Source organism: Mirounga angustirostris, unplaced genomic scaffold (assembly GCF_029215605.1).
Source record: "Mirounga angustirostris isolate CCGP_5_RB_7025 unplaced genomic scaffold, mMirAng1.0.hap1 SCAF_5, whole genome shotgun sequence".
NCBI classification, from domain to species: Eukaryota; Metazoa; Chordata; class Mammalia; order Carnivora; family Phocidae; genus Mirounga; species Mirounga angustirostris.
Genome location: NW_026991713.1, coordinates 8,374,390 through 8,396,369, shown reverse-complemented (window position 1 = coordinate 8,396,369; position 21,980 = coordinate 8,374,390). Strand labels below are relative to the sequence as shown.

At 42.6% G+C, this 21,980-nt stretch overlaps 1 protein-coding gene across 4 annotated transcripts in view; it reads left to right on the top strand.

The window, feature by feature from the left end:
* Positions 1–21,980, top strand: part of SGSM3 (small G protein signaling modulator 3) — a 50,359-nt gene that overhangs the window by 5,949 nt on the left and 22,430 nt on the right. Inside the window, exon 2 of one of the 4 annotated variants that reach the window (XM_064590575.1) lies at positions 20,951–21,142. The exons of the other annotated variants lie outside the window; for them this stretch is intronic. The gene's annotated coding sequence lies outside the window, so the exon portion shown is untranslated. The remainder of the gene's footprint in view (positions 1–20,950; positions 21,143–21,980) is intronic. 4 annotated transcript variants of the gene reach the window in all.

Genomic DNA, 21,980 nt, shown 5'->3' with positions numbered 1-21,980 from the left:
TAATATTTATTGGGTGTTTATTATATACTAGGCATAGGTCTAAGAATTTTACTTATATTACCTCAGTCTTCACAATCACACTGTATATTATTAGAATTACCCCCACTTAAGGTGAGGAAACAGTCACAGACATGCTAAGTAACTTGTTCAAGGTCACACAAATAAGTGACGGAGTGAGGATTTGAACCTGGCTAGTCAGACTCCAGAGTTTGTGCTCCTAACCGTCTACTTCATAGGGTTGTTTTGAAGATTACCTAAAATAATCTCTGTATGCGACAGATGGTCAATAAGTGTTGGCTACTATAGTGAGCTTTGAGTTTATAAAGCTTTTCACATACATTTTCTTATTTGGTTGCCACAAGTACAACAAAGTGTTGTTGTGACCATCGCTGTCTTACAGATAGGAACTGAGGCAGAGTTTGGTAACTTGCCCAAGGTTCATACAGCAAGTGTGGGGGGAATACCTTGGCTTTGCTCCTCCTCCATACCTGATTCTTATGTTGGATTTGAGGCATCACATTTTGAGAGAGTTTAGTGTACATAAGTTGTTTTGGTCGGCTCAGCGTCTAGTCTAGGTTTTTCTGGGAATAGCAACTCCGTTTTGCTTTGAGGAAACAGTCCATCCCTAACCGAGTTAAGTGGTGGGCACGTGACCAAGTTAGGCCAATAGATGTTAGGCAAATAGACGTGTTCCTCCTTTAATTTGAATCTTAGGTTGAATGACACAGTGACAAACCTCCTTCATCACAACCATGGATTAATTCCTAATATGTGGATATTAGAGCTGCTTTGTGTTTGTTTCCAAAGACCTGATTCTTTTTTTTTTTTTTTAGGATTTTATTTATTTATTTGACAGAGAGAGACACAGTGAGAGAAGGGACACAAGAAGGGGGAGTGGGAGAGGGAGAAGCAGGCTTCCCTCTGAGCAGGGAACCTGATGTTGCTCTCGATCCCAGGACCCTGGGACCATGACCTGAGCCGAAGGCAGACACTTAATGTCTGAGCCACCCAGGCGCCCCTCAAAGACCTGATTCTTTAGCTTTTCCTCAGTTCTGTGCCCTACGTTGTATCTCTCCAATAAATCCTATATTACATAATATAAGTTACCCAAAGTCAGTTTTTCTGGCTGGCATTTGAGACTCCCTAACTTACTGTTACATGACATAAGGCCATGTCACTTAGAAAAGAGTTAAAACAACTAGTTAACTTTAACCTAAAGAGAAGAGAAATATGAGAGAAGACTTGAAGGTTTTCATCTTCAGACATCTGAAGCATGTAGTGTACAGAGTGTCCCTAAAAAGAATAAAGAGTAGACATTACTAGAAAACAGATTTCTGTGCTAATTAAAGTCTAAAAGCAGGGTTGTTCAAGGATGGATAGGCTATCTTGGTCTGTGGAGGTAGATAAATACACTAAAATTGTTCAAGCCAGGGTGCCTGGCTGGCTTAGTCAGTAGAGCATGGTCTGACCTTTGATCTCGGGGTGGTGAGTTTAAGCCCCCCACATTGGGTGTAGAGCTTACTTTAAATAAATGAATAAGTAAATAAATAAATAAATATTTAAAAATAAAATAGTTCAAGCCAAGACAAGATGGTCACTTGGGCAGAGTAGGATGCGTTTAATAATCTAATGGTTAGTTGTACTAAATGACCTATAAAGTTCCCTTCAATTCTGAAATCTGTGTCTCCACACTCAGACCTAGAGATCAGTCTAGAACAAATCATTCTTGCCTTTCCCTACTCTGCCACCTTGGTCTCCTCTGTTCCTGCCTCACTACAGCTATCTGCTGCTCTTTGCTCTGCCCCCAGACCTCTGCTTCACTCAGCCCCTCACTTTCTTCAGGTCTTGGCTCAGATTTCATTGAGCCTTCCCTGAACCCCTCATTTATAATTTTTTAAAAGATTTTATTTATTTGAGAGAGAGCAAGAGAGAGAGAGAGAGAGACAGAGGGAGAAGGAGCAGGGGGAGGGGCAGAGGGAAAGGGAGAAGCAGACTCCCCTCTGAGCAGGGAGCCCAGCGTGGGGCTTGATCTGGGGACTCTGGGATCCTGACCTGAGCTGAAGGCAGATACCTAACTGACTGAGCCACCCAGGCGGCCCTGAACCCCTCATTTAAAATAGCTACTTCCTGAAACTGCCTATCCCTTTTCCTGTTTCATTTTACTCAGTAGCACTAATCATCACCTGGCATACAATATAGCATCTTAATTATTTTTTGAATTACTTGTTTCCCCTCTAGAATGCCAGATTCTAGGGGAAAAAAAGGGATTTTTATCTGTTTTGAGCACTGTTGTATCCTTATCACTTGAGAACAGTCCCTGGCGCGTAGTAGGCACTCAGTAAATGTATGTCGAATGAGTGACTGTTCCCTCAACGCAAAATCACCATTGGGTCTACTCTGTGTTCTGGGAACACAGCTCATTCTGTCAACTTTGGATCTTTTTCAGTTGCTTTACTTACTCTCTGGTGCCTTTTTCTTCTCTTTGGATCACAGCACTTTAGGACTGGAAGTATGAGATCATCCCCTTCATAAGGACTAGAGATCCCAATATCATACAGCTCATTAATGACAGAAATGGGGGGAGGGTGGTGATTGACAGTTAATCTCCTTATCAAACTGTAGTGCCTCTAAATCTTGCTTAGGTCAGGCCCTTACAGTGCCTAGTGCGATGTATACGTATCCCTCAATGAATTAAGTCAATAAGTAAATATCTGTCTCCTTTATGAAGGCTTTTCCATATCAACCTGTAGTTATCTCTTTATTTCTTTGAACTTTGATTAATATTTGTGGTTTATTCTCATTTTTTTTTAAGATTTTATTTATTTGACAGAGAGAGACACAGCGAGAGAGGGAACACAAGCAGGGGGAGTGGCAGAGGGAGAAGCAGGCTGCCCACGGAGCAGGGAGCCCAACGCGGGGCTTGATCCCAGGACCCTGGGACCATGACCTGAGCGGAAGGCAGACGCTTAACGACTGAGCCACCCAGGCGTCCCATATTCTCTTATTTTTAACTGGCCTTGTGTTTGTCATTTCATGTATGTATATTTGCCTGGTCAATGGAATTGTAGTCCCATGGACAGAGACCAGATGTATCCACTACAAAAACCAGTCCTGGGAGGCAGTATAGTAGTGAAACAGTGTGCAGTAGAATTTTCTGTGATGATGGAAATATTTTTGTGTGATTGTTAACATTTTCTTTATGCGGTATGTGTGTGAGTGGGAGAGAGAGAGAAAGAGATTAAGTAATCACACAAATGGCGGGGGGCAGAGAGAGAGGAAGAGAGAATCTCAGGCAGACTCCACACTCAGCGCAGAGCCCAAAGTGGGGCTCGATCTCATGACCCCAAAATCATGACCTGAGCCAAAACCAAGAGTCAGACACTCAACCAACTGCACCACCTAGGCACCCCTATTTATTTTTTATAATGTCTACACCCAACTTGGGGCTCAAACTCATGACCCCAAGATCAGGCGTCGGATGCTCCTCCAACTGAGCCAGCCAGGTGCCTCTGGGCATTCATTTCTTTATTCATTTGTTAAGTGTGAATTTTCCAACTTTTCCACAATGAGTATCTATGACTTTTATAACCAGAAAATATATTAGTGGATTTGTGTGAGTGGGGTTTTTTTTGGTGTGTTTGGTTTCTTTTTGTTTTGAGATTCAAGAATAGGTAGAAAATGCTATAGGCAAATAAACAGGATAGTCAAGTTTGGAAGTGAGTTTAAATAAATGTATATCGCAGAATGCAAATGTATTTTTATGAGGTATGTATATTTAAAAGTTGCTTCAACTTTTATTTTTGTAAATTATATTTTCTTTTCACATTGATTCACATAATACAAGCACATTATATTCATCCATATTGAGAAGAACCAAGTGCTTGGGGAAAAGTTACAGGAAATTTTTACTAATCTATATAAACCATTGGGAAAAGCATAAGTATTTTAACAATAACAAGATACTGCATTTAGGAACTGGAAAGTGCAAACTAAAATATTAATTAAACAATTTTTTTTTTTAAAGATTTTATTTATTTGACAGAGAGACAGTGAGAGAGGGAACACAAGCAGGGGGAGTGGGAGAGGGAGAAGCAGGCTTCCCGTGTAGCAGGGAGCCCGATGCGGGGCTCAATCCCAGGACCCTGGATCATGACCTGAGCCGAAGGCAGACGCTTAATGACTGAGCCACCCAGGCGCCCCTATTAATTATACAAATTTAAGAGGTGAATCCAGAACCTTAATGATACAACAAAAAAATTCCAAATTACTTTGATAAAATGAGCAATTAAGATCTAATGAAGGGACCTGGCATTTATAGATTTACTTGGCCACTGTGGCCAGAAAGACCAACAAATGCATGAGGTGTTGTTCAGAAATGTTTTGGAAACAAAACAGAAAATATTATTCCATCCTTTATTTTAAACTGAGATGGTTCAAAATACTTTGTACTTTTCTTTTTTTTTTAAGATTTTATTTATTTATTTGACAGAGAGATAGCTAGAGCAGGAACACAAGCAGGGGGAGTGGGAGAGGGAGAGGCAGGCTTCCTGCTGAGCAGGGAGCCCGATGTGGGACTCGATCCCAGGACCCCAGGATCATGACCTGAGCCGAAGGCAGACGCTTAACGACTGAGCCACCCAGGCGCCCCTGTACTTTTCTGGTAGAATATAGATTCCTTTAGTTTCTAGAAGGACAAGTAATAAACATGAGAGCCCTTATGTATAAATTACTGTAATTTATTAAATTACATTAATAATTGTTATTTAACATTATAGATTCATTTGGCTGTCTCTCTACCTGACTAGGCTAAAAACTTCACAAGGCAGGGATTTTGTTTTGTTCACTGTTCTCTTCCAGAGTCATTTTAAAATGGGGTCTGACCCAGAGTAAGCACTTATTATGTTAAATGAAAGAATGATGCCTGCTATGTGAGGTTACAGTAAAAAGATGAGGTCTTGTCAGTTTGAAAAAGTAAAGGGTGGGAGGAAACTGACTGGAATTTACAGTGGCATTATATTAATAATAGCTGGAGGTATTACCAATTCTTTAGTTTATCTGTTGCTCTGTAACAGTCACCCCAGAACTTAGTGGCTCAAAACAACAATCTTTTTTTTTTTTTTTAAGATTTTATTTATTTATTTGAGAGAGAGAGCATGAGCCAGGGAGGGGTGGGGTGGAAGGAGAGTGGAGGGGAGGGGCAGAGGGAGAGGGACAAGCAGACTTCCCAGTGAACAGGGAGCCTGTCGCAGGACTCAATCCCAGGACTGTGGGATCATGACCTGAGCCAAAGGCAGACGCTTAACGGACTGAGCCACCCAGGCACCCTGATCTTTTTTTTTTTTTAAGATTTTATTTTTAAAAGATTTTTTTTTCAAGATTTTACTTATTTATTTGACAGAGAGAGACCGCAAGAGAGGGAACACAAACAGGGGGAGTGGGAGAGGGAGAAGCAGGCTTCCTACCGAACAGGGAGCCCGAAGCAGGGCTAGATCCCAGGACCCTGGGATCATGACCTGAGCTGAAAGGCAGATGCTTAACAACTGAGCCACCCAGGTGCCCCAGGATTTTATTTTTAAGTAATCTTAAAACTGGCTCAGTTGATAGAGCATGATACTCTTGATCTCAGAGTCATGAGTTCAAGTCCCACATTGGGCGTAGAGCCTACTTAAAAAAAAAAAAAAAAAACATGTGGGATAGGTTATATTGTTGTGGCCCATCTTTGGAAAATATTTTCTCTATGCTAAGTATGTGTAACTGTGCTAGGGGTTCTAAGTACTTTCTCAGTACTTTAATCTGTAGGCACTATACTGTAATTTACTTGATAGGGAAACTGAGGCTATGAGAGATTAAATGTTTTATCCAAAGGCCACACAGCAGAACAAGTTGTCAAACCTAGGACTTCTTGCTCCCACTGTACCATGTATATATAAAGTGAACATTGCTTCTTCACCAAATCCAAAAATACTAAGGAAGGTGTATTCCTGTCACTTGGCAAACATGTATTGAATCCCTATTAAGTACTAAATGCTAAAGAGGATTCAGGCTTTAAGGAGGCTTCCAGGTTATTAGAGTTAAGGTAGACACAACTAGTTAAAAATGAGAGAAATATAAGTATGCGGCGTTAGGTGGGTACAAGTAAATGTTCAGAGGACTACAGAAAGCTTCACAGAAGTGGCATTTGAGCCGAGCACTGAAAGATGGATAGAATCAGGACATTCAGAAATGGGAGGTGGCCTTTGAAGCAGGAAACAATATGAATAAAGATCTGGAGACATGTTGAGATAGCAGTGAGTGGTCCAGGTGGCTGAAGCATAGGGTACGTGCAGAGAAAATAGGAGCTGACTCAGAAGGTAGATTGGGGGCCGCTGAAGATGATGAGGGAACCGTGTAATTAGAGCTGTGCTTCAGCAGAGATTAATCCAGTGTTTATTTAACATGAATGGAAGGAGATTCTGGAGCTCAGAAACCTGTCAGATTTACCATAGCCCAGAAAAGTGTCAGTGAGGGTCTGAATTAAGGCAGTGGAGATAGAGATACTTTTAAACATAAAATCAGTAGACTTTGCAACTGATTCAGTGTGAAAATAAGACAAAAGTAAGAGCCAGAAATTCTCCTAAAAGCTTAGAATCTGAGAGTCTTCAGAGAAGAAATAGGAAAATCAAAAAGAATCATCTGGGATAGAATAAAAATAGATTCATTTGAGAAAAACAGATTTCGAGTGTGTAATGGATTAAGTCAGCTGAAGCCATCCAGCAGGAAGTTGGAAATCTCAGGAGTGTTGCCATGGCTAGAGGTGGAGATTTGTGGGGTATCTGTATAGCAATGACAGCTAAATCCCCCTTAGGAGCAGGAACGGATTCCCGAGTAGGACTCCATTCGGAGTGCATTGAAAAAGAGAAGCCTGATTTGGGGAATGTCTTCTTTGGGGGTCAGGGGGAAGAAGAGGAGTCAGCAAAGAAGCAGTTAAGTAGAGAAGGAAAACCAGTGAGGTCGGTGCTCTGAGAGTCATAGAACAGTTTCAAGAAACCCAGGTGAGTCAGCAGTCAAATGCTGCAGGGAGTTTAAGGAAATGAAGCCAAAGGAAGAGGATTCCATATGTGACAAGGAAACCACTGGTGACTTCAGAAAGTCTGGGTGCAAAGGGAGGAAGCTAGGCGGAAAAAGCCTAAGGAGCAAGTTGACTGAGGAGGCGTGGTTGCAGGGTTCGACTCTGCCGTTGATACTGTGGCAGGGCGGCCGAGGAAGGGGAGCCAGCCTGATAGGTTTGAGTGGGTCCAAGTTGCTTCGTTTGGGTTTGTTGTAATTAAGGATGCGGGCGATCTGAGCATGGGCGCTGCACTTGAAGCCTGCGGAGAGGAAGCTGGAGATGCAGCCTGGGAAGTGGTGGAAGCTTATTACGGGTGGAGGACTTAGCCTGCGAAGGAAAGAAGACTACTTCTTCCTCTGAGAGGAAGTTGGAAAGAGAAAACTGTGAAAAGATGGGGCAGGTTGGTTTTTTTTTTAGATTTTATTTAATTATTTGAGACAGACACAGAGAGAGGGGACACAAGCAGGGGGAGTGGGAGAGGGAGAAGCAGGCTTCCCACGGAGCAGGGAGCCCGATGCGGGGCTCGATCCCAGGACCCTGGGATCATGACCTGAGCCGAAGGCAGACGCTTAATGACTGAGCCACCCAGGCGCCCCGATGGGGCAGTTTTGACAGGAGGAGGAGGAAGTGGAGGAAACCTAAGCCAAATGACCTCAGCTTCATCAAGGTGGAAAGCAGGTCATCAGCTGGGAGGGAGTAAGTGGCAGCAGAAAACAGTTGGGGGGGCTGAAGAAATAGGGGAAAAACTTGAATGTAGCACTGAAGGAAACATGATAGAAAGTCATTTAGAGAAGAATGAAAGTCAGCTGAGCAATAGTGAAGATAAATGGCATGGAGCTTGTTTCCTGGAGTAACATGGGCTAAGAGAGCAATGAGCAGTGAGAACTTACCTGGGGCTGGACGAGGCAAGAATTTCAGTGGTTAGTTCAAAATGGTAGTGTAATTCCTACAATGTAGAAGTTTTAACTGTGGACCTGATTAAATCAGCAGTATTATGTAGGAAATATAAAGAGGTAACCAAAACCAGTAGATTATCTAATGGTAGGTCCACAAAATGAACAAACAAACAAACAAAACTTTATAGTCTGCCTAACCCCAAGGTTTCCAACAGCAGGAGGACAACTTCCCATAACATCTGTTTGGGATTTCTCTTGGTAATGATGCTGGTCTAAGTGTGATCCAGTTTGCCTGTTCCCATGTTTTTCCCAAGTTTTTGATTCAATTTTAGGTTGGAATAGTGGAAATAGGAGACTTAGCTTCTGGTCTGGCTGTGTCACCTGCTCACAGTATGGCTTTAAATAAGTCTTTTGACCTCTTTGGCCTCAGTTTCTTTTTTGGGGGGGGGGGGAAACAAACGAGAGGGACATAACTCAAAAGATCCTTCTAACCGTGTCATTCATGCCTCTGTCGTTCATGGCTGTGCTCAGTGCCTTTGCGTTGTACCTGGTATTGAAGAGGCTGATGATCTCTACAGGTGCAGGTCTGTTAGAGAAATTCATTTGCTCCTGTAATATGGGAGTTTTCTCCTGATTTATCTGCTTAATTTGTCTGCAAAAATTGTTTCTTAATCCAGCTGCTTGTGTTACGTTTTCACCTGGTCTCCACGGGGCTCCATACCCCAAGCCAAGGTGTTTTGTTCTTACACACCCACAAGTAGCTCATGGGCTTCCCTGGAGATTGTGCTGTGCTGGTCAGTGTGGGATAGAGGGCCAGCTTCGCACTCAGTCCTGACTCGGTGTGTGACATGGTAAGATGCTTCACCCTGAGCCCTGGTTTTCTCTGGTTTCTTAGCAGTATGGTAAACGGTCAATAAATACATGATTCCTTCTTTAACTGTTACCTCCCTTCTAATACCTGCATCCACTCACTGCCACAGAGTAAGTAGGAGTGGATTACCATACTTGGTATAACATACAGAGTTATTATGTTGGTATTTTTGTATCTGCAAATGAGAAATTCCCAGTAATTATTTAAATGGGCTGGCCAAATAAATGACTTAAAGATAAGGTAGTTTGTTGACCTCTGTAGTTTAACTGTGTGAGGAATAGGGACTTTGTTAACTATCTGTCTTGTCCCTTTTAAGTGCCATAAGCTCCTAAGTTAATATAACACTTTAAATATAAATTTCTCAGGGGCCTTTTTTGACAGCCCTCAAGGAGCTTTATTTCCTCAAAAACTTGAATCACTATTTTTCAGAGCTACCTGAGTTGCAGTTGCAGTTGGTTACCCATTGTTTGTTTTACTCCTGAAGGGCTTGTTGCCCCCCACCTCTGGTGGTGGTACTGAAGGAAGGTCCGTGCAGCACCTTGCTTGTGCTTTCCCTGTCATCATGTGGGCCCTGCCAGGCTGTAAATCTTAGGCACATGCTCCTGGAAGGGACTTGGGGAAGTGACTGGACTGCCTCGGATGATTAATTATTTTATAGAAAGACCTAGAGTGGCTGAGCATGGGTCATAAGTCTGCACAGGAGAGCTCCCTTTAACTGGAACTGCTGTGCTGGATTCTGGGGTGAGGTCCCTGTTTCCCTGCTCTACTTTGCACAGTCACACCTGATGCCTAAAGAAGCACCCTCTCTCTCTGGTCACCAAGAAAATATAGACTCAAGGATGGGAAAGCAGTCCCTGTGGGTGCAGGAGTGAGAACTGATTACTGGAGTCACTGCTCATCTGCTGATGCCAGTTTGAGGGAAGGCAGTTGAGAAATGTAGATGATATAGTGGGTTTTCACTTCAGTTGTCTTTGGCACTAAGGGAGATAAAGGGTGAAGTGAATTTCTTTAAAAGATTTATTTGAGAGTGAGAGTGTGCATGCAAGTGGGGGGAGGGGCAAAGGGAAAGCGAGAGAGAAAAGAATCCCAAATGGACTCCCTGCTGAGCACAGAGTCTGACACGGGGCTCGATCTCAGGACCCATGAGATCATGACGTGAGCTAAAATCACAAGTCAGGGGCTTAACCAACTGAGCATCCAGGCGCCCTGAGGGTGAAGTGAATAATACACATGTTTTCAACAAGAATGATTGGGTGACTGGAGTGGGGAACCAGACTCGGGACTTATGGTGTTTGGTGGGGCCCAAGTTTCAGGACTTTTCCTTACATACTGCCGAGTACTTGTTTCATTTAGCAGCATGCTTTGAGAGAAAGCAGACGGTTCCAAGGTCTGAGAGAAGCATGTTCTGGCTAGAGCACAGAGCATGTGCTGAGGGCGAGTGAGAGGTAGGTGTTGAGAAATGAGGCTGGAATGGTGAGTGGGGACTACTAGGTCATGCAGGGTCTCGTATGCCAAATTAACAAACTTGGACTTTTTCTTGAAGTCAGGAGGAAGAAAAAACGTTTTATTTATTTATTTTTTAAAGATTTGGTTATTTCATTATTTTTTTAAATTTTATTTGAGAGCTAGAGAGCAGAGCAGGAGGGAGGGGCAGAGAGAGAAGCAGGCTCCCCACTGAGCAGGAAGCCCAATGCGGGGCTTGATCCCAGGACCCTGGGATCATGACCTGCCAAACGCTCAGACGCTTAACCAACTGAGCCACCCAGGTGCCCCAAAGATTTATTTATTTTAGAGGGGGGGCAAAGGGAGAGAGAGAGTCTCAAGCAGATTGCGTGCTGAGTGCTGAGCCCAATGCCGGGCTCAATCTCATGACCCTGAGATCATGACCTGAGCCGAAACCAAGGATTGGATGCTTAACCAACTGTACTCCCCAGGTGCCCCAGAAAAAAGGTTTTTAAAAGGAAGGAAACAAGCAGTTGCATTTTATTTTATTTTATTTTTTTTAAAGATTTTATTTATTTATTTATTTATTAGAGAGCGAGCGAGAGAGAAACAGCATGAGAGAGGAGAGGGTCAGAGGGAGAAGCAGGCTCCCCGCTGAGCCAGGAGCCTGATGTGGAACTCGATCCCAGGACCCTGGGATCATGACCTGAGCTGAAGGCAGTCGCTTAACCAACTGAGCCACCCAGGCGCCCCCAAGCAGTTGCATTTTAAAGATTGATTTATTTATGTTATAGAGAGAGGGAGCGAACAAGAGCATGCAAGCAGGAGGAGAGGGAGAGGGAGAGAGAATTTCCAACAGACTCCCTGCTGAGAGTGGAGCCTGAGGCAGGGCTAGATCCCAGGACCCTGAGATCACTACCTGAGCCAAAATCAAGAGTCAGATGCTCAACCAACTGAGTCATCCAGGCGCCCCTGATCAGTTGCATTTTAAAAGGATTTCTCTGGCTGCAGAATAGAGAATAGATGGGGTGTGGGGTGCAGGGGGCAAGACTGGAGGCAGAGATCCCAGTTGGAAGACTTGTAAAAATCATGATGGTGAGAAATGATGACAGCCCCAACTGGGAAATAGCAAAGGTTGAAAGAAAAGGGAAGTTTGAAAAAACATTCAGAAAGGCTTAAGAGTTGAGGGGTGGAGAATCCATTAACCATGAGGCCAATTCTGACTGGAGAAAGTGGTAGATAGGTTATAATGCCAGTCTCCTGAGGTAAGGACCACTGGAGGAGGGCAGGGTTCACAGTGACTTAATTTGAGAGCATGGTATTTCCAGGAATGTGGAGGAGTGGCCCAGTGGGCAGTTGGATGTGTCAGCCTAAAGTTTGGAGAGAAATATGTTGTGGGGATAGAAATTGGATCATCTGGGGCACCTGGGTGGCTCAGTCGGTGAAGCGTCTGCCTTCAGCTCAGGTCATGATCCCAGGGTCCTGGGATAGAGCCCCACGTCGGGCTCCCTGCTCCGTGGGAAGCCTGCTTCTCCCTCTGCCACTCCCCCTGCTTGTGTTCCCTCTCTCACTGTGTCTTTCTCTGTCAAATAAATAAATAAAATCTTAAAAAAAGAAAAAAAGAAACTGGATCATCTGCCTGTAGGTATAAATTGAAGCCATGAGAGTCAGTAAGAATGCAGGGAACTGGAGGAGGATCCGGAACAGAACATTAAGGCATTTTAAGAACCAGCAGGGGAGGAACTGGGAAAAGAGACTCAGGAGGAGCAGCCAGAAAGGCAGGAGGAGAACCAAAGGGTCACGACCCTTGCATACTCCGTGTGTTAAGAACTACAGTGTTGGGCGCCTGGGTGGCTCAGTCGTTAAGCATCTGCCTTTGGCTCAGGTCATGATCCCAGGGTCCTGGGATCGAGTCCCACATCGGGCTCCCCGCTCTGCGGGAAGCCTGCTTCTCCCTCTCCCACTCCCCCTGCTTGTGTTCCTGCTCTCGCTATGTCTCTCTGTCAAATAAATAAATAAAATCTTTAAAAAAAAAAAAAAACTACAGTGTTGTCACTGGATCTAATGAACATCTGCTGTGGATTGGCCTTTAGTAGACCAGGCATGTCCTGAGGGTACTAATAAAGCAGAGACACAAAATACAATGAGGAAATGGAAGGAACTTGGTATTAGACATTTCACAGAAACATAGCAGAAGTCATCTTGAAAAAAATCTAAATGTTGTTGGACTTCCTCATATTCATTTTTATTTTTATATTGATTAAATAGGGGATCACCTAATCTTTCTCATCCTATGGCTTTCTTTCTTGCTTTTTTTTTTTTTTTTAAAGATTTTATTTATTTATTTGAAAGAATGAGATAGAGCATGAGAGGGGGGAGGGTCAGAGGGAGAAGCAGACTCCCCGCTGAGCAGGGAGCCCGATGCGGGACTTGATCCTGGGACTCCAGGATCATGACCTGAGCCGAAGGCAGTCGCTTAACCAACTGAGCCACCCAGGCGCCCCTCATCCTATGGCTTTCTGAAGGCCTTTAAATTTTTTTTCATGCTTAACTTTGTTTGAATAGGTAATGCATTCAAATACTTCAACATTCAAAAGGTACAAAGGGGTATTAGGTAAAAAGTCTCTCTGTCACCTAGTTACTCTCATATGCGGCCTTCTAAATTTTATGTGAAAACTTTTTTTTTTTTTTTAAGATTTATTTATTTGACAGAGAAACACAGTGAGAGAGGGAACACAAGCAGGGGGAGTGGCAGAGGGAGAAGCAGGCTTCCCACGGAGCAGGGAGCCCGACGCGGGGCTCGATCCCAGGACCCCAGGATCATGACCTGAGCCGAAGGCAGACGCTTAACCGTCTGAGCCACCCAGGCACCCCTGAAAACTTCTTTGTACAAATGTTTACTCTTCTCACTGTTTTGCTCCTTGCTTTTTTCACTTAGCAGTATACCTTGGAGATCATTCAGTATGAGCACACAAATAACTGACCCATTGTTTTTTGACAGCTGCTCACTTCCATTATATAGATGTTGTGTAACTTATTCAAGTTCCCCACCAGTGGATATTGAGGTTTTCTAATACTTTGCCATCACAAACAATGCTGTAGGGAGTGTCTTTCTACAGGAGTCACTTTGCTGAAGTGTAGGATAAATTTCCAGAAGTGGGAATGGCTTGACAAAGGACCTCTAAAGATTTTATTTATTTATTCGACAGAGAGGGAGCACCAGCAAGGGGATCGGCAGGCAGAGGGAGAGGAAGAAGCAGGATCCCCACTGTGCAGGGAGCCCGATGAGGGGCTGGATCCCAGGACCCCGGGATCATGACCTGAGCTGAAGGCAGATGCTTAACAACTGAGCCACCCAGGCACCCCATGACCTCTAAAAATTTTAATCCAACTCTGCTTATTAGAGTTCCTGGCACTTGGAGAGCCTGTAGTGAATGGTAGCTATTATTAAGATAAATAGGTTATAGACAGTATATTCAATATGTTTTATGATATAGACAGAAGGGGCACCTGACACAAACCTGAGGCAGGGGGTGTGTCAGAGAAGGCTTCCTCAAGGAGAAAGAGCCCAGGCTGAGCCTGGAGGATGAGAAGTCAGGTAAAGTGGAGGGCCTTACAAGCAGAAGGAGCCCAGCACAGGAACTTACAAAGGAGCATGTTGTACATGGGGATCTTCCAGGAGCATGGTATCCCCTCCTCATACAGTCAGCAGCTGCCATGGGTCAGGCTCTAGGCACCAGATATAGGGCAGATATGTACATACGTAAATTACAGTGCAGTATGAAATAACAGCAGGAGCATGTACAATGACTAGTTTTATCAGAGAAGGGAGGTAGGGAGCATGGAAGTTGGAAGGGGAAGGTGTTCCAGGAGGTCACATCTGAACTAGAATTTGAAAGAATGGTCAAAGGGTAGTTTTAGCCCAGTGGTTCTCAAAAGTGTGTTCCCTGGACCACAGCATCAACATCACCTGGGAACTTGTAAGAATGGAACAGTCTCATTCTACTCAGACCTTCAGATTAAAAAATTCAGCTTTTAAAAAGGGGTGCCTGGCTGGCTGAATCATTAGAGCATGCAATTCTTGATCTTGGGGTTGTAGGTTCGAGCCCCACATTGGGTATAGAGATTACTTAAAAATAAAATCTTAGGGTGCGTGGGTGGTTGAGATGGTTAAGCATCTGCCTTCAGCTCACGTCATGATCTCCAGGTCCTGGGATCGAGCTCCATGTCGGGCTCCCAGCTCAGAGGGGAGTCTGCTCTTCCTCTCCCTCTGCCTTTCCCCCTGCTTGTGTGCGCTCTTTCAAATGAATAAATAAAATGAAATCTTAAAAAAAAAAAAAAAAGAATCAGCTTTTTGGGTTTTAAAAAGTCCTCCAGATGATGATTATGATGCGCTCCACAGTTTGAGAACCACGGGTTGAGATTATTTAAGGGAAATGGAACAACATTGTAAAATTAGGGAGCCATAAACTCCACGATATTGTTGAAATGTAGCTTGAATTTTTAAAAGGTAGTTATTTTATATATAAATCTAAGGAAATGAGATACATAAAACTTTTGTGTTACATAATCAGCTGAAATCCATTAACTTGAAATTTTAATAAAATGGACGCAGGCCCTATAAGCCCACATTACTTGAAAATTCCAACACCCTCCCCCAGATTTTTCAAATTTAACTATTTAGTCCTTATAACATCTCTGTACAGTAGGAACTATTACTTTTTATTACTACTTGTAGACCTTTTATTTGGTTTTCCCCCAAACCACCTTCAAGGCTCTTACAAGTAGGGCAGGCTTTACCGAAAACAGGGGATGGCAAAGGGATTTTACCCTTCAACAACACAAACTTCATTTGGGTTTTGGATTGTCCTTTCCTGAAGAGGCATTCGGTCCTCACCCTCCAGACCTCCCCACCCCAGGCATACTGAGTGTTAATGTCTCATAGGTCACTTTGTTCCAAAGGATGCAGCTCCTCACCTTGGTTTTGGACTTCTCTTCCCCTCCTTTTTATGGTCCAGGCCACTTCTAGTTCTGTTCTCCCCTGCCTCCAAATTTCTATTCATTTCTTTTGCTAGGCAATTGATAGATCTCTTCTTTCTTCTATGCCTTTAGGCCACCTTTAAGGAGCTTATCAAAGTATTTTCCAAAACGAAGATAAACCCCCTCTCCGGGAAGCATTCTGGAGCCAACTACTAAAAGAGTAATTCCTCACTGTGCTATAATTATAATATTGTAAAACTTTAAGTGTAGGGGTCATTGGGTTAATTACCTTGCTTCAAAGGCACCATATTAAACTCTAATATCAATAATCTGTTATTAACCTAATCTCATCCTTTGATTTCTTTTTATAAAGCTGACACTTTAGAAAAAGCAGATTTTCAAAAATCCAAATCCTCTCCCAAATGAGACAGATTCATTAATTTCATTTAAAAGTTTTTCAAAGGGAGAGTTCCTCACAGCATTGTTTTTAATGCAGATATTGCTCCTAGGTGCTTAAATTTATCAACAGGTGACTAGATCAGTCAGTTACAGACTATATCACTATAAAAACTGCATGGTTACTGGGGAAAATGCTGATTATTTAGTGTTCAGTAGAGAAAAATATTTTAGAATCTATAATGTTATATATAGGGAAATACCAAAAGAGAACATAGGGCATATATAGGGAAAAACCAAAAGAGAACATAGAAGGGAAGAAAATTATTTATTGAAGTGGCAGACTTGTGGCAGAATTTTTTTAAATTTTGATTTCCATTAATGTTGCATACGTACAAAACTCAGAGTGCAGAACTTCCCTTCCCATGAGAAACCCAGTGACTGTGTTTATACCCCAGAGATTTTCCTCTGACCTGAAGCTCAAATTTATCCTGCTACAGTTTATCATTTGTGTTTGCACCTTACTGTGTTCTCAGTAGAAAAGAATGATCTTGTGCAAAATGCCCAGAGGCGTTGGAAAGAAGCGTTCCTGAGCCTTTGGCTCTAATAGCCAGTGTCCCACCTGACCCCAGCTCAGGTTGTGGTTCCTGAACTGTGGAGAAAATTCAGGCGACAGGGAAATATCTCTATAAAAGTTTTGGATGTGGAAATAGCATTTTTCCTTTACAGCCTATCCTGCAAATTGCTGTACTTTTCTAGTCCCCTGGTTTATAAGCATCTTTTTTCCTTTAAACTGCTTTCAGTGGCTTTGCCTTTGGAAAGTGTTGCACTTGAATGTAATAGAAAGCTAGGCGGCCCCAAGTGAAGTCAGACACCTGGGGATTTGGTTTAGCCTTCAAAACAACAAAACAACAACAAAAACCTGGTGCCTTGGAAATCTGATTTTTAAAATATTGTCAGTTGTTTTTCCAGTGATTACTTAGATTATTGGGGGGAAACTTGCTACAGTAACTTGAAAGATGACAGATTTTTACCTTTTAGCAACTTAGGGAGTTCCTAACTTCGCAGGTTGCTAAGATGCTAAGATGTCAAATTCATGCTGAGCAGTGTTAGTAAAGTGTTAGTTACAAATGAGAGAGAAAGGGATCCTTTTCACAGTTATAGATAAGCTATTTCTAATAGTTTGCACCTTTTTTTCACTTTTGCTTTTTATGGTTTTGTGTAAACATTAAATCCCTGCATAGATGGGTAATTTGAGGTAATAAGTAGTATTTCTGTTGGAGGAAAAGGAAGGCAAGATTTAGAGAAGCTGCATAGCTGCTCTAAGTTCAAGGCTCCATTTGTGGACCTCAGAGCTCATGGAGGACACTTCCTTAGTACTCAGGGTTCCACTATACGAAACGGTAATTTTTAAAATTAAGATATAATTCATGCACCATAATAATCATTTTTTTTAATAGTTTTTTTTTTTTTAAGATTTTATTTATTTGAGGGCGCCTGGGTGGCTCAGATGGTTAAGCGTCTGCCTTCGGCTCAGGTCATGATCCCAGGGTCCTGGGATCGAGTCCCGCATCGGGCTCTCTGCTTCTTGGGAGCCTGCTTCTCCCTCTGCCTCTCTCTCTCTGTCTCTCATGAATAAATAAATAAAAATCTTTAAAAAAATATAAAAAAAAAAAAAAGATTTTATTTATTTGAGAGAGCGAGAATGAGAGAGAGCACATGGCGGGGAGGGTCAGAGGGAGAAGCAGACTCACCACTCAGCAGGGAGCCCAATGCGGGACTCGATCCCGGGACTCCAGGATCATGACCTGAGCCGAAGGCAGTCGCTTAACCAACTGAGCCACCCAGGCGCCCCTAAAAATCACTTCTTAAAAAAGATTTTAGGGTTTTTTTTTAAAGATTTTATTTATTTATTTGACAGAGAGAGGGAACACAAGCAGGGGGAGTGGGAGAGGGAGAAGCAGGCTTCCTGCCGAGCAGAGAGCCCAATGTGGGGCTCGATCATGACCTGAGCCGAAGGCAGACGCTTAATGACTGAGCCACCCAGGCACCCCAAAAGATTTTAGTTTTTAAGTAATTTCTACATGCAGCATGGGGCTCAAACTCAAATCCTGAGACCAAGAGTCACTTCACCTCCTGAGCCAGCCAGGTGCCCTAAAAGTCACCCTTTTAAACTTAACAATTCAGAGGTTTTTAGTATATTCACTGTGACGTGCAACTATCACTGTTGTCTAATTCCAGAATATTTTCATCATCCCCAAAAGAAAACCCACAGCCATTAGCAGTCACTCCCCATTTCCCCCTCCCTCCAGCCCCTGGCAACCACTAATCTACTTCCTATCTCTATGGATTTGCCCATACTGGGCATTTCATAGAAATGGAAACATACAGTACATGGTCTTTTGTGACTGGTGACTGGATTCTTTCACTGAGCATGTTTTCAAGTTTCATGTTGTAGTCTGTATCAGTACTTCATTTCTTTTTTTTTTTTAAGATTTTATTTATTTATTTGACAGAGAGATCGAGAGCACAAGTAGGCAGAGAGGCAGGCAGAGGGAGAGGGAGAAGCAGACTCTCCACTGAGCAGGGAGCCCGATGTGGGGCTCAGTCCCAGGACCCTGGGATCATGACCTGAGCCGAAAGCAGCCGCTTAACCGACTGAGCCACCCAGGTGCCCCAGTACTTCATTTCTTTTTATGGCTGAGTAATATTCCATTACATGGATATATCCACTTTGTTTATCCATGCATCCATTGATGGACATTTGGATTATTTCCACTTTGGGTTGTTATAAATAATGTGGCTTTGAATATTCAGGTACAAGTTTTTAGGTGATATAATTATTTTTAAGCAATACCTCTGTATTTTTTCAAAAAAGAAAACATTAAAAATCGAGACCAATAAGCCCCATAGTCCTACCACCTAACCCAGCAATATTCATATTTATAGTACCTTCAACATGTAGGTATTGTATTTTAAATGGGTGAAATCATGTACTATCTTGATGCTGATGACTCTACTTTTCTGTTCTCTCTACAACTCACTCAAATTGGACTTTCACCTTCACCATTAAAACTTAAAACTCTTGTCAAGATTACCAAAAACCTCCAGCTTGCAGAACCAGCAACCCATTCTCTGTCCTCATACCACTTGACCTCTAGGTGGTACATGGCACTGATGCTCTCTTCTCCTCTTGATTTCTACAGCACTACACACTACTAGTGTTCCTTCGACTACACTGGCCACTCCTCAAATTTTATTTCCTGTTCCCTTTCCTGCCTAACCTCTAAGTATTGGAATGTTCCAAGATTTGGTTCTAGGCTCCCTATTCTGCACTCTCCTTGGCCATGACATCTAGTCCTAATGATTCCCAGATGTAGTTCTGACTTCTGTGAACTTTATATTCCTATATGCAATTGTTTACTTGACATCTCCACTTAGAGGTCTAATGGACATCCTGACTTAGCATGACCAAAGCAGATCTCTTGATTCCTGACCCTGAAACTTGCTCTCCCCTGAGTCTTCCCTCATCTTCGTTAATAGGACCTACACAAAACCCAGAAGTCATCATTGATTTCTTTCTTTATTCTTTATTTCTGTTATCTGCCTCTGCACCTCCAGATTATATCCAGAATCTACTTACTTGTCACCACTTCCAACTACTTTAGTCAGAGATACTGTCTCTCACCTGGATAACTGTAATAGCTTCCATCCTTAACCCGTCTGTAGTTCATTCTTCACAAAGCAACCAATGTGATTTCTTTGAAACCTAAGTCAGACCATGTCATACCCCTGCTCAAAGCTTTCCAGTTGCTTCCCATTAAAATAAAATCTAGCATTTTTGCCATGGGTAGTAGGCCCCCTGTAGGCTAGTTCCCACCTGCCTCTCCAGTGCTGTCTGCTCTGTTCCCCTCATCACTCTGCCTCCGACACACTGGCCTGTTACTTCTCCAGTGTAATAAACTCTTGTTGTGGGCGCCTGGGTGGCTCAGTCGTTAAGCGTCTGCCTTCGGCTCAGGTCATGATCCCAGGGTTCTGGGATCGAGTCCCACATCGGGCTCCTTGCTCGGCAGGAAGCCTGCTTCTCCCTCTCCCACTCCCCCTGCTTGTGTTCCTGCTCTCGCTATCTCTCTCTCTGTCAAATAAATAAATAAATTAATTAAAAAATAAAAATAAATAAATAAATAAATAAACTCTTGTTGTTCTTTAAGACCCTTGAACAAGCCATTTCTTCTGCTTGGGCTGTCCCTTCTGGGTCTCTGCAGAGCTGGTTCCTTATCTCTGTGGTGTCAGATGAAATGTCATTTCCTCAGGCCTTCTCTGACCACCCCTCAAAAGTAGCCCTTCTGCCCCTATATGTGTCACTCTGAAACCTATTAGTTTGAGTTATTTTCTTCATAGCATATATTATTACTCTGAAATTACCTTATTCATTTATTTATTTATTGTCTGTTTTCTGTCACCAATATTAAAACCTGGCATTTAGTAAGCGCATACTATGTGCCAGGTATTGTGATAAGTATTTATTTACTTTTTCTCATTTGTCATCCCCTTTTACAGATGAGAAAACTGCAGGTTCAGAGAAGCAAGAATTTTGTCTGTCTTGTTTTACATGCTAGCACTTGTTTACTCCCTAGCACATGGAACAGTGTCTGGCACATAGTAGTTGCTCAAAAAAATTTGTTGGTTGGATAGATGAATGAAAGACTCCCAGATTTATCTCTTTATTTCTGATAGTTCCCTGGAGATGTATACTTTTATATCCAGTTGCCTACTTACTGTCTCCAGTTGGATATCTAAGAAACATTTACATTATCCCTCAACTTGTAATCCCTTCTTCTCTCAAACCTGTTTCTTTTCCACTCTCCTCGGTATAAGTAAATGGCATCCTCATAATCCCAGGATTCAGACCAGAAACCTAGGCCTCACTTTTGCTTGCTCCCTTTCTTTGTTCGTCACATCCCGCCCGGTAGCGAGGCTTGTTGGTTCTTCCTGTGTTTCTGTCCTGAGTCCATTCACTTCTCTTCATCTGTCTCCACTCTCATCACTACCATCATCTGTTTCCTGGATCTTGCCCTTTCTCACTTGTCTCCCTGCACCAATGCTTGTCTCTCTACAGGCCATTGGCCACACAACAGCACATCTGGGGCCCTTGCGGATTCCCATTGTCCTTAAAATCTAAATCCTTTACCGCGACCTACAGTCCCTTAGTGATCTGGGTGCTTCTAACTCTCCCATTTCCTCTTACCATTGCCCCTCTTGTTCATTGTGTTTCAGTTACACTGAAGCAGTGTATATCAAGTGCTGATGAGGATGCAGAGCAACTAGAACTCTCACATATCAAGTGCTGCTCCTTTCTGTTCCTCCAAGGTCTTACCCACATCAGAGCAGAGCGTTTGGATTTGTCATTCTTTCTGTCCATGACTCTCCACTGCCAGATCTTTGCAAGACTGGTTTCCTGCCCTTCAGGTATCAACCCAAATAGTACTTCAGAGATTCCTTCCCTGGATTCTATATCACATCAGCCTTTTGTATTATTCAGAGAACCTCCCACACTTGGGAATTCTCATTTGTCCATATGTTTGTTTTCTGTTTGATTTACCCCTCTAGATTGTAAATCATTGCTGCCTTAGCACATAATATGTGTTGGAGAAATATTTGGGGAGTGCGTGACTGAAGGATTTACACATTTCTGGGTGTGCATGCGGCATTATAATGTTTTCACTTAATGTTAGATAATAAATAGTATACATATTTCTTTAGTCCCCACAATTGGAATTTTTATACTCTTGTGTCTGGTTTCTTTGATTAAGCATAATGTTTCTTCTCTTCTTTTATGTTATTAAGGTATAATTTACATATGATAAAATTCACTCCTTTTAGTGTACAGTTCTGCAAGCTCTGACAAATACATATTACCAACAATCAACATATAGAACAGTTCTCTCAGCTCCCAAAATTACCTTGTATAGCTAAGTAGTTAACTCTTCCTCCTACCCCCATCCTGTAGAAACTACTAGTCTGTTTTCTGTACCTATAGTTTGCTTTTTCCGGGGTGTCCTAAAGATGGAATCCTGCAGTATGTATCTTTTTCAATCTGACTTCTTTTCTTTAGCATAATACATTTGAAAATCATCTGTGTTGTTGAGTGTGTCAGTATTTGTTTCTTTGGGTTTGGTTTTTTTTTTGTTTTTTTCACTGATTAGTAATCCATTATATGGATGTATCACAGTTCTTTATTTATCAGTTAAAGGACATTTGGGTTGTTTTCAGATTTTGGCAATTGTGGATAAAGCTGCTGTAAACA